The sequence below is a fragment of the Anser brachyrhynchus genome (genome assembly GCF_964034855.1).
Source record: "Anser brachyrhynchus genome assembly, chromosome: 4".
Lineage (NCBI taxonomy): Eukaryota > Metazoa > Chordata > Aves > Anseriformes > Anatidae > Anser > Anser brachyrhynchus.
The window spans coordinates 3,939,387-3,952,689 of NC_137698.1; the positions used below are offsets into that span (position 1 = coordinate 3,939,387).

The 13,303-nt window shown below is 44.5% G+C and overlaps 1 protein-coding gene across 2 annotated transcripts in view; it reads left to right on the plus strand.

Moving 5' to 3' along the window:
- The window catches only part of ELOVL6 (ELOVL fatty acid elongase 6), a 70,564-nt gene that overhangs the window by 13,068 nt on the left and 44,193 nt on the right, over window positions 1-13,303 (plus strand). The window contains exon 2 of one of the 2 annotated variants that reach the window (XM_080588834.1): window positions 5,822-5,958. The exons of the other annotated variant lie outside the window; for it this stretch is intronic. The gene's annotated coding sequence lies outside the window, so the exon portion shown is untranslated. The remainder of the gene's footprint in view (window positions 1-5,821; window positions 5,959-13,303) is intronic. 2 annotated transcript variants of the gene reach the window in all.

Sequence of the window (13,303 nt, forward strand, 5' to 3'; positions counted from 1 at the left end):
AAACCACTATTTAGATTGGAAAAACTGGCGATAAGTTTGCCGGTGAGTTGAAACCCAGTGACTTCTGCAAAACTTCCTGGCCTTGTCCCTCGCCATCTCTTCCCACTCGCTGCCTTCGGCAGCTGCAGCCAGCGAGCATGGTGCTGAGGAGGGGAGAGGGCCGGGCTGGGGGCCCGAGTGACTTCTTCTGCAGGGACACACAGAGGATGAGCCAGAGCACAGGCTCCTTTGTAAACAGGCTCAGCAGAGCGTTTTATGGCTTGCAAAGCCAAGGGGCTAATTCTGAAAACTGTCAGTCTTTGTGGTGACGAGCGACACAGCGGCACGGCCGTCGTCCTCTGCGTTACCCCATCTCCTCACTCGCCTTCCCGTCTCTGAACGCGGCGTAGATTTCTTTTTTTCCTAGACCATGGGAGGTGGTGGAAGAAATCTGCAGCAAAGCCTTCCCCGAAGCAGCAGGAAGATACACAGCAGAAGGGGCGACGTGTCGCTGGGATTATCGGGGCACTACGGTGCTGTGACTGCACGCACCGACAGTGTCTGCAGTGCCTTCAGAAGAGGCTCGCCTGCTGACTCACGCTTGCGCTGCCTTTTTCCCTCTTGTTCCCTGATGTGTTGATTTTTATCGCTGCTACCAGGGCTGCGCCCCAGACACTGTGTGATCAGGGTGTTTGTGTTTGCGTCTGACTGTGGTGGGAGGTACGAGCCTTTGGAGACGAATGTTAATATCGCTCACCCGCAAGCGAGTAACAGCGACAAAATGAAGGGGCTGAAGCCCCTGCGTCGGGGGGATGGCTGGGAAATTGTCCCCTGCTCTGATGCTGTCCCCATCTGAAAGCAATTCCAGACTGAGCAGTGCAGGAGCCGTCCCAGGGCATGGCTGAGGAGCACGATGGAGATGTGGGGATGGCAGGGCCCTGCTGTCCCGCTTCTGCCATCGCTGCGCAGGGAGTCAAAGGCTGGTAGGATGCTCCTAGAGGAGCTTCATCCGGCTCCTGGAGCCTTGTGCCCTCGCAGCCCTGCGTGTTTTCCTGCTTTGATCTTCCACACGGAGCCATCGAACGATGCCACTTCAAAGGGTGTCTGCTCTTGATGTGCAGTGCTCCAGTACCTCTCAAGGCACAGCTCATTTCCTGCATATCTGCCCAAATACCGTCAGTACCAGTCATAAGCAACACCCCTAAAATCTATGAGGATCCAGGTTAACATGCAAGGACAGTTACACCTTCAGGTTTTTTACCCTTTACAGCCCAGGCTCCTAAATCTTGTCTATGGGTATCACAGATGGTCGTGTCCATCTTGTCTTCTCCATCTCTTCTGATCAGGTCACCGTTTTTTCTCATCCACCTGTAGGTTTTTAGTCCAACTTGTTTAAGGCCAGTTTGAAGCCCATCTCATTAAGTTACTATCCCATAACTCTCTTTTATCTTTTTTTTGGTCAGATGATGTCCAGTGTTTTCCCAGCAATCCTCGTTCAAGGAATGACATTGCATGGCCAATTACCAGCAAGCTAATTAGCAGACAGCTTCTCCCCTCATGGCTCACAGAGTGTTACATGCCTGTTCGCAAGAGCTTGTACCGCACGGGGTCACCTTGCAGCAGCATTGCTGCAGATGAAGTGTGCTTTTCCCCCGTTTCCCTTTCCTGCTCATCAGCTGTGTGTCACACCAGGAGGGGACAGCCAGCACTCCCCAATGTCACCGAGCGTAATCCAGCGCTAGTGGTTCCTTTGAAACCCTCCCTGTGTTGAAGCAATGGTCTCTGCGCACCAGTTCTTCTTCCTACACCGTATTTACGTACTGTTAAACTGTATTTACGGTACTGCTTATTGCAGGTGTCAGCATTGCAGGTTTAGTCGCAGCGGGGATATTTGGCATTTGCAAACAGAAATTCACGATTTGGAAACCTTAGCGCTTTTCACTTGGGACTTTTGCAAGTGCTGGAGGGCGTTAAACTCGCAGCTGCTCTGGTGTTTTCTCCTGTTAAATGTTTCCTCATAGCAGAAGTGACTGGTGGCTTGTTGAACCAGGCGCTGAAAGCCCTCCAGGCATTTCGGTGGCAACACTAAGGACTTGAGACCAGCTTTACTCGGTTTGGGATTTACTTTTTGTCGCTGATTCTGAATGAGTATTGGGCCAAATATGTTTGCAAGCAATATCAGGAGGGTGTGTGCTTGTACTCCCTCTACTTTTACTTACTGGTTCTCAAAAGCAGTGCCTGGTACCATGGACCCGTGCAGCGATGACTAAATGATGACCAGAGCTGCAAGTTCTCCATCAGATTAGTCCATCTTTTCTATCCCAGCTTCCTCTGTGTTTCTGTCGTACTTACTGGCAAAGAACATCTGGCACCACCTATTAGTAAATGATAAATTTGGATTCATTTTACCCAACCAAAGAGAAACCAGCCCCAAAACAGACAGTAGTATGAGAGCTTTAAAAAAGGTGCGTCGTCTTTATCAGCAGGTGCTATCACTACTCTGTAGAGATCTCCTCTAGTAAAATATTTCTTCGTTTCTCTCACCTAAGTTAAACAGTAAGCTTCGTCTTCATTGTGGCACTCTGTCCCAGGAAGGGGGATCTCTCCTCCACCCCAGACGTTTGGTTTAAGATACGTGGAAGTGATTGGTACCTCTCGAAGATGCTTGGGGCTATGGGCAGAGTCAGGGAAACATCCATATATTAGTTATATCTTAGGCCAGATTTTCCAGCTTTTTATTTTACAAGCATGTAGAGACATCTTAATGCATTTAGATGTTATTAAGTCTAAGCTGTTAAGTTAATTTTAATGACTTTAATAGACCTTTAGCATTCATGTTTAATCCAGTACTACTTACTGGCCTGCATGGTATGTTGATACTTTCTAAAGCTTCAGACTTGGCAGCTCTCTGAAAGAGTACTTGTATTTCCCAGCTACTTGGATGAATTTCTTTCTGCTGTCGTTAGCCAACGTAGGGTACAGCTCGGCATTTGGACTACAGTTTAAAACCGTATGCACAAGGCTTCCTGACGTTGTAGCTGTAAGCAGCATCGCTGGCTGACTTTGGGAAGGGTGCCTGGACGTGTCTGCCCGGCACAGACACTTAGTGGGCATACGAAGGCTGATGGGGAGAGAGAGGGAAACAGACTTGGGCTGGTTCAAATGAGGCATAAAACAGCACGCCAGCCAAGGAAGCCTAAGAAGCTGTCCAGAAGACTGTACAGCCTCGTTCACTGAGATGAAACCGAGCTCTGGGTGATTCCAGCCCTCTTCGGGTTCCCAGGGAGAAACATCCCGCTGGTTACAGCACGACGGAGGAATTACCGGCCTCTACTTTTCTCTGGTTTATTGGGACATCTTTTCTTTTGGCATTAACCTGCTACTCCAGCAGTTCAATTGTAAGTTCCAGAGTTTCTGGACTGCACTGGAATTTAATCTGCCCACTAGTAGTTGACAGTTTCCATCCCGATTTGCAGTGATTAAGAATGAATCTAGCTCGGATTTGGTGGTACTCCAGGATTCTGATATTTTGATCTTTTAAATCAGCTTTTAAACTGAATGCACATTACATATACATCTGCTTCAATTAAAAAAAATAGAGTCAGTGTATCGACTTCAAAGTTAAAATTAGTAATGATTTCCCAGGTTATTGAGAATTACTGCTGTATCACTGCAGCTAAGCTTTCAGAGAGCATTTTCCATTTGATTGTTCATCTCTTTTGAGGGATACCTTTAGTGGTTGGTATTGGAAACATGTTCAGAAGAACCTTCTATGTGTGTACGTGTGGCTGCTACACTTCTGCTACCGTGTTTGAGTTAGCAAACCCAGCCCTGCCACACTTGGCTGAGCCAAAGCTTCCACAACTGGCATAGGACAAGTTTTTTTTCTGTACCAGGAACAGCCCTAAGAGCATGCTAACTTGAAAAGGCAAGAGATTCAAATCTATATCAAGGCTTGATTCTCTCACAAAGGTAATCCTCTTATGATTTTCCTAAATGTTTTGTCAGGCTTTTCTGTGTCTTGTTTTCTTAAAAGTACGTTGGCATTAAGTGCCTGCTGACCTTCCTTGGATTAGCTTTCATTGCCTAATAACTGGAGGTAATGTGTGCAAATCCTGGGGTTTACATATTTGACTGATTTATGAGTAAATACCTTCCAGTCTTTGTTCAAATCTTTGCTTGAGTCTAAAGAGGTGCTGATGTATTGCAGTCATGTTGCTGTTACTTGCATCTGACAGATTTCTCCACTGACTCTTCCCCAAACACGACAAATACTTTTGCACCCAGTGGAAGCACCAGCTGAGGTATTTTCCTTCAAATCCTTACAGTTTCTTTTTGTGGAAGTTGCACTAAACCAGTTCGGCAAGTATTAACACAATTTGCTTTTTCTACTAGTCAACCATAATTCAGTACGCCTCCAGATTCCTCCTGGCAGTTTATTAGTTCATGATGGGCTGCAGCGTTTTCACTGGTTCAATTCAGCAGCTAAATTGTGTATGATGAAACCCATCTGACTGAATCTGAAGTACTCGGGACCTGCTGCCACTCTTGCATCCATATGATGTTCATTGCTTGCTCATCGCCTTTATCGGGTTATGATCTGTTCAGCTTAATACAGCTTTTGATGTTGAGCTTGTAAACAAAACCAAAAAACATTTCTGTAATGTGTCCAGTGCTTTGTGGAGAGAGGTGTCCAGTTGTACCATTCCATAACTGCCGTGTGAAACAGCTCGTCCCAGCGGGCATTTAAGCGTACTTAAACGGTAATCATATTTCTAACCCAAGCCAGGTAAATAACTGCGTATTTGGACTCCTCACCAAAAGAGTGAGCTACATCTCACGTCCCAGCTTACCATGCATTTTAAAGTTCATAAAAGTTCATTTCACTGAATTCAGAGGTGGTTTCAAACCTGACAGGGTTATTTTTTTCCGAGTGAAAGGTAGAACAACTACATTTTCTGCCCTTTTCTATGTAACTTAATTCTGTAACTTCTATAGCAATGCATTACGACAGTCATTTTTGATGTCGCTTGAGTAACCATACAAGATCTGATAAGAGGTTAATTTGGGAGAACTAAAACATTTCTTAAAGCTCTGCCATTGTAGCAATGTGGGCTGTATTGTACTAGCAAAGTTTTAAGCTTTTCACTTTCATGCTTTTCTGCAGGTAGATTTAAAAGTCAGGACCAGGTTCTAAGTCAAATAAGTAGGAAATGAAGCATAAAGTACAGACTTCCAGAAGCAAAAAGCACAAGACCATTTCAGGTTTTAATGAGATGTGAAATGTTCTCACCTTGCAGAAAAAGCTCTCCAAAGATCACAGTTGTCTTTAGGTTGTTCTGTGTACATAGTTGTACTGTCTCTACTACCAGTAGACAATACAATTACTCTTTGGTTATAAAATAATCATTTTACTGGAGACACCAGCACTTTCTGCCTTTATTTGGTGCTTCTCCTTTTGCTCGCCACAGATGTGACCATGAAAGCTAACCATACAAGAGGCATAACAGAGCAAATATAGGTGCAATAGTCTTTCCCAAGGCGAAGGCTTTCCTATAGACAGAATAAGGTGAAATCAGATAGCCAAGTCCCTGAGAGCATGGCAGCTTCAGCACATGGTGCGTGGGAACCTGGATGCTTTGCACAGGACTTTGCACAAGAATCGAGCGTAGAGGCAGACTTAGCTCTGTATTTAAACGGAAACCTTTTAGCAGGTGATAAAGTCATATGTCAGCATTTACACAAGCTATCCTTCAGCAACAACAAATTGTCATGCCCAGATTAGTGGGCCTGGAGTGCCCAATACAGAATTACAATAACGCTGTTCTTTGCTATCTATCAGTACAAGAGTGGTGGACAACTCCAGCTGTAAAGTCACGAGGACTCCGATCATCCTTTCCCAAAGCCTGCAGAACTGCAGAGAGATCAATCTGTTCTTCCCAGCGCTTCAGTGCCTGCCTAGGGAGAGAAAAAACACAGGTTTGTGATGTTTTTAGAGGCAGTTTCCATTTTCACAAGTGTCAAATTTTGTACTTGTTTTATAAGATCGTAATGAATGGATTGGCTAGCTCTGCAGTTTTTAATTGTTGTCAGAATGGTTACATATTTCTTTACTGAAGTTAGTTCGATCCAGCGTAGTTTAGGCAGATTAAATAGCTGAGAAACAAGCAGGAAGACCGGAGGATGAGTCCGGGGGGGGAAACAATCACCAAAACCCACCTGGTCAACATCTCAAAAGCTGAGAAAATTAGCCCTATTGCAAGGGACTCGAGACTGCTATTTTCGGCAAGGCCAGGAAAAATTTACTGTTTTCTGTCTAGTCTTTTTGGATCTCTCTTCAGAAGTCTTCCCAAGTATAAAGACTGCTGACCTAAGTGTGCCTAATGGTCAGTATAGGAAGGGGTGCATATTGAAGCCTCTTCCTTCTAGTCAAGGACAGAGAGAATTTGGAAGAGGAGAGGACAGCCTTTGAAGCATGGCCTGAACTCTTCGCAAAACATAATTAACCAGTGCAGTGCTTAGCTACCATGGTGCTCGCTGTGATTGGATCCCTTCAATGCTGGGTTTCGTGTAAACAGGAAACAATTAGAGAAGAAATGTGGTGCTGTACTTCCATTGCATTTCCTGTGCAAAACTGTGGGTTGAGCCGTTTGGGAATTTTCCCCTTAATTGCAGGCTTGGTTGTGTGAGGTGTGTTAATCACCTTTGCGTGGTGCCCCCACACACCTGCTTGGAACTGATTCAGGCAAGCCGCCTCACGTAATGAAAGGTGTTTCGGCACAGTTTGCCATCTAAAAATACTGAGGGCTGAATTCAGTCTCAGGTGGTGACGCAAGAGGAGTTGCAGAGAGATTGCACCGGTGGTGCCGGCCGCGGGAGGGAGGTGGGACACCGCAGGCTTGGCACCATCCTCCTTGCAGGCATCCCCAGAGCAGGATCTGCATGATTAGGGCTTGTGCAGGCTGTAGGTGGTTGCAGCGGGTGGTTGGGGATCCCCTGCTGCCCACCGCAGCCCTTTGGTGGCACAGGATGTGGTGTGTGCGTTGCGCAGAGGAAGAGCTCCATGTGTCATCCTGCGAGCTCTGCAGGAGGAGCTGCTCTGCTCGCCTCGGGGCTCCTGTTCTCTGCGGCGCTGCAGTGGTAACGGCACAGCTCCAAATCAGGAGAAGAAAAGACCACCTGAGGCAGGCAAGTCTTTGAAACTTTAATAAGGGGCAGCGAAATGAAACCAGGACATCAAGACATCCATAAACCCTTGAAAGTGGAAGGAATTTGTGCATAATTAATAGCAGTAACCAAAGCAGAGCAGCAGCTGGGCATCAGTCTTGCTTGGCTTTCTTCTGGCAACTGCTTGGTATGTCCATTTTATTGACTGAGGAGTAGAGAGAGAAGAGGCAGTGTTAAATGCTATCAAACTCTTCTTGAGATGCCAACGATAAGTATTTTCCCTGGTGAAGATCTCAGAATTGTATTGGACTTTAAGTTGGCCTCAGAAATGCGTTAGCTCAGAGAGGAGAATTTGTGACTGCGTATACACAAGCCAGAAAACTTCTCTTTCCGTAAGTGTGTAGTGTTGATTCAAAGTGAAGGTTCTTGAAGTCCCTCTGTGCATCTGCAAATAAAAGCTGTAGGTTTTCTTAATATCTTCTGGATGAATAATCTCAATTATTCAACATACATAGCTGTGATGTATGGATGGATACATAAATGCAAACTTCTGAGTGACAGTTTAAATGGAGAAAAAATGAAATAACACAGTATAACACAGTAGGGGAAATACTGCCAAAGAGTGCTCTGGAAGCCACAGAAAGGGAAAGAACAAAAACTACCATATTCTAACTTAATTATCCATGTCTTTTTTTTTTTTTTCTTTTGGCTGGTGCTACGTGCACTTTTCTGCAAGATGATTCTTCTCAATATTACTGATGTACATGTGTGAAGATATAGTGGTAGGGCTTAGACATTCCCATGTGAAGTGCCACTGTGCTCCTGCCCTATAAATTTTAATTAAATAGCATTTTATGAACATCCAATTGACATATGAGACTGAATAGCTAATATATCCATAGCTATTTGAAAGGATGCCTTTCAAATCTATGTGCTCAGTGGAGAACTCATCTTTTATACATAGTTGTATTGGAGGGATGGTATTTAAATTACAGCCTGAAATAATTACAGGAAAGCAAATGATTACATTTATGCATCTAACATTTTAGAAGTTCAGTCTCTTACATATATTTGCTGAATAAATGTCACCTTGCCAGATCTTGCACAATCAGGTGATGTATTCACTTGCACAATCAAGAGAAATCCAAACATGCAAGAGTACGAAGGTAAAATTGGTTTTGTAATGATAAAGCCAAAGGCCTTTATTTTTGTGCAATTAAAATTTCACCTTGAAGTTGCATGGCAAGTTGTTTGCGCAGCATTTCCTTTGATTCGTCTTACCCTGAGAAGCACACACAAAAGATGTGGTAAACATGTGCTGAGCTGCAGGGTGCTTGAACTGTTCTGGGCCTTGCTTTTTCCTCCTGATGAGGCAGGACTTAAGGCCTTATACTGTGCTTTTAATTTTTGCCATCTTTTTTCTTCTTTGATATTGCTTCCCAAGGGCTAAGAACGTCTTCCTGTGAAATATTTTGGGTAGTCACCCACTTTGCAGTTTGTCATGTGTCACCGAGCTGGTGAGTGCTTTGGTCTTTGTTTTTTATAGCCAATAAAGAAGAAATCCCAGCTTTTCTTTATGTTTTTCATCTTAGGTGAAGTGCCCAGTAGAGAAAACGAGCAGGTCCAGCTTGCATTTATGGTCTCTGATTACACATAAAGGAGTTCTTGGAGGTCCTGTGGTTTCAAACAGCTTCTTGGGGGGATGATATTATTTTAGGCAGGTTTTTCCTTCCACAGAAAGGGAAGATTGGAGAAGTTGTAAAAGAGTCTGCAAAGGAACTGCTGAGGATGCCCTCTGAGGAAAAAAAATTAAGCATTTATCTGGTGATTTTATCCAAAATCAGCACGTCAGCAGCAGAAAGGAAAGAAAATACTGAGCAGTAAGAGCTCTTCTACCTTGAAAAGGCATGCTGAGCAAGGGCTGCTGCCTGAAGTAAAATACTGTGCGCAGCAATTGTGAGTAGTGATGAGTGTGGTTATGCATTGGAGCAAATTATTATGGGAATTGGTGCATTCCTGTTGCTGGATTTCTTCCTCTCAAGAGCAGATGTCTGCCTGGAAGATATGCCTTAGCCAAGCCTAACTTCTTGGTCTCAGCGTAGGAGTTACTGGATTAAATCTAAGGACTTGCGATGTTCAGAAAGTCAAATTAGATTGTGGTCCCCGCTGGCCCTTAGGCTGGTCTGAATTTGAACCCGAAGTAACCCAGTCCTAGTAAAATCCTGATGATTCCAATATAAACACACACCAGCCAGTTTAGTAGAGGTGTGGTATGGTGCGTAGTGAGAGCAGTGGAAAAAAATGGGGCGCCTTGGAAGATTTTGCCCTTTTCAGCAGTATTTCCTGTCAGCTCTTCTCAAGAGGGCCAAATCTTTACAAAAAGCATGTACTCTTACAAACGCCTACCTAGAAGCCTCTAACAGTGTGTTTCTGGATTTTTTTTTTGAATGAAACTAGGTTAAAAAAAATATAGTAATCTACCTGCCATGCACAGCTTTTCATTTCGTGTGTTATGGGTGCTGATGGTGGCACGCAGGGAGATGAGGCTCATTGCCATGTAAGCAGCTGCTGGATTCCATCCCCATCTCTTCCTTTCCTCTAACTCGCCGTAGTTCATGGGAGCAGCTCAAGTGTTTGTTTAGTCTGATACCTGCACAGTTTTATTACTTGCTGTGAGTGAAGCGATGCTTGCAGGTACCATTGCCTTGCGGTTCCCATTGGATTGTCAGGCTCGTTCACTTCAACCTTTGCCTGAATGAATCAGCCCGAAGGTGAAGCTCTGAGAAGGAGAAACTGAAAAATCCTGTGGCCGTGTGCTTTGGTTATGGGTGGCAAAGTGGGCAAAGCCAAAGAACAGCATGCTTTTGGTCAAATACTGCTCCTCAGGGCTGCCACCGGGGCTTCACAAACCACATTTTCAGCTAAACTAACTCCTTGAAAATGACTAAACCACTGTGAAGTCAGTTTCCATCAACATGCAGTTTTCTGCCTGATAGGCTGAGCTGAATTAAGTGTTGCCTGTTTTGTTTTGTTTTGTTCCGTTTTGTTTTGTTTTCCAACAAGGCACCAGTTCAGAAGTTTAATCGTACCAATTTAAAGGCATTTTTGCTGATTCCTTTAGGAGCTGGGCTGGGGGCATCATGTCTGAACGCTGCCTGCCGTTACGGGCGTGATGAATGGAGGTTGAGAAAATTGTTTTTTTCGTTTCCAATTAAATGCCCTTTCCTCCAAATAGTTCCCAATATCAATATATACACAGCGTGGAGGCATTAGAGCCTTGCCTCTTTCCCTTTTGCACAGTGCCGTAGACGTCGATAGTCCGGATAGTAAATTCCACGAGCTTATCTCTCCTAAATATGTCCGTTAATAAAAAGACGGTTGTTGGCCTCTTCTGGAGCAAACACAGGCAAGTTTATGGCAGGCAGGCGACAGCAGGCTGCCTCTCGTGTGCGAGACATTGCCAGGGTCCGGCTCAGCTTGGGCAGGCTCTGCTGGTGCTCAGACCCAGCCGCCAGCGACCTGATGCTCTCTGCGGGGACGCGGGGACGCAGTAGCAGACACATCCTATATAAACACCGGCGTGCTGATTGGCGAGCAGTCAAGCACAGCAGCCAGCGGGGATTTGAACACAGTGTCTGCTCTTCACAAAACAAATCGGAGGCGAAGAAAAAAAACACCCTGAATTATTGGATATTAAAAATAAAGCAGCCAACGCACAACCTTAGCACAACGTTGATATGCTGCTTAAGATGAAGGCTGTCGCTCTCAACATGAGAGGTTTCTTATAATCTGATCCACTGTTATTTGATAAGTCTGACTTTGACTTTTTGAAAGACTAGGATTATTTTTTTTTAATAAGGAAAACCAAAATCGCTGTGTTAATTAGCAGATTGTTTTGGAAGCAGCCTGTTTATTTTAGTTTGTTGTAGGAGTGAAATGTGCAGTTAGGTCAGCAGAGACTAGCTAAGCCTTGTAAAGCTGCTTACGTTGTATTAGAGAACCTGTAAAGTAACGGGAGGCTCATTATTTCTTCTTCAAAGTTATTTCAGGAACGTCACCGTGAAGTGCAGAAGATCCCACTTTAGATGAAGCCCAAATACTAAAAATAAAGGAATCATCACCGCAAACAGAAAAAAAAAAATCTGTCAATAGGAAAATAGTGCCATAGCTTGCTCTTTGAGGAAATTATAAATACCGAATAAAACGGCCCATTTCTGGAGAATCAAAGCATAGCATTCCAGCAGTGCTATTGAAGCAGCGCTTTTTCCTGTCGAGTCTCTGAATTAAGACAAATAAGAGTTTTGCTCCGCCGAGGTAATCCTTCTGATACCCTTGGCTGGTAATATCAATATGTGTGCAGGCTATTTGGATTAAGTATTAAAGCTGACAAACAAACCATTTGAATGCGGCTGTGCTTAAAAAACACAACACTGGCTGGCAGCGTGGCTTCCTGGCTATAAGGACTAGCCTGCCACCACGATGCAGTACCTAGTGGTGGGGTTTCTGGTTTGAGCCTTTAGTAGTATCGAGGGCTTTCCCAGAGCCAGCCAGTCCCAGGCTCAGCGCAACCAGGAGTTTATCCAAGGAGCACGGGCGTTATCCAAGGATAACGTGGGGAAAAGTGCAGTTGTGCACATTGGTGTGGGGTGTGGAGGTTTCGTAATGAATTAGTGAGTTGTTTCTTTGGCCGTTACGTGTAAGGCTCACCCATTTGTAGGAAAGCTGGAAGTGGAAGGAAAATACTGCTTCTGAATGGACAAAAAAATGGAGTTAAGGCTGCTGGATGTAATGTGAAGGTCTGCCTTTGAAAGGTGCATGGAGTGAGACGTTAACCCTACTGCTGTCTCAAGGTTTTGAAGGTGACTAGTGGTTATAATACCTCCCCAGTGGGTTCCTACAAAGATATGCTTTATAAGAATCTGGTTGCAAAAGGTGTAGAGCAGCTCCACTCTAAAAACCAGGCTCGCTACGGGGATGTTGGCATCTGAAAAATGCAGGCATGTACAGTCCCTGCCCCCTGTGAAACCTAAGATAATTCTGCTCAATAAATTCTTCTTGGCTCTTCGAGGTATTGTATATTGCTAAGGAAACCCCAATCACAGGCATACACGTATGCATTTGTAAATAAATGACAGTGCCCAGTTAGATCAGTGACTGATTTTTATCTAAGCTGTGACTCTCCTTCAAAGAAAAAAAAAATAGCTGTCTTATATAACGTGACTTTTTTGGGGAAAAAAAAGAAAGTGCAAAACTGAAACCTAAGTCTTGATCATTATTTTAAAAAATTCATGGAATACCAGCCCCTTACAAGCATTTCATTCATCTTCCATCTGCACACACAGGCATTCGAAGACTGTAGGCCATAACTACATTTGGAAGAGCGCTTCTGTCATAGTGTCAAATCCGTCCAGGCTTGAGGTGACATTCGGCAGTTTTCATTTCATTTTCTATGGCCGAGATGAATGGTGAGGATTTGTGAGATCTCTCGCCAGTGATCTCTTTTAGAAGATAATCCAGTCCTAGTAAAAGTGTATTCTTAGGAGCCTACAGACAGAAAGGGAAAGATAAGAGAAAGGTAAGCTAGGGAGCTGCATTTGGGTTCTAATTAGCAAAATGACAATATTCCTCATCTGCCCGAAAATCAGTGCTTCAGGGACTTGTTCAGGGTTCATTACGTGGCCACATTTTGAGTCAATATAGAGGCAGCCGTGAGCTGGCAATGCAAGGGAATATGGTGCTGGAGGTATCATACTATTAGTGAGACACACAACCTGGGTTGAGACCATGTAGGGTCCTAAGAGAAGGGTTTCCAGCCTGGGTATAGTGCTAGAAGCTCTGTTTGTGTTATTACGTTGTGCGTACCCTACCTAAAGCTCCCCAGGAAAATGGAACCTGTCCCAGTTCTGTAAGTCCGTGAGCAAATCATTTTGCTGCGAGTCTGTGAGGAGGTAGTGGTCATTCGCAAGGCTTGCACCCATCTGCCGTCAGGGTGAATTTGTTCCTTTTGCGATGTGCTTATTTATGGGGTAGCTTGTATCACTACCCGAACAGAAAAGCATCATTTTTTGAAAGCCTGTGGATGCAATATGTGCTGGCCACTATTGAACACCCCGTGTAACCTTTTGGTTTGCTTTACTGGTGACAGTGAACAATATAC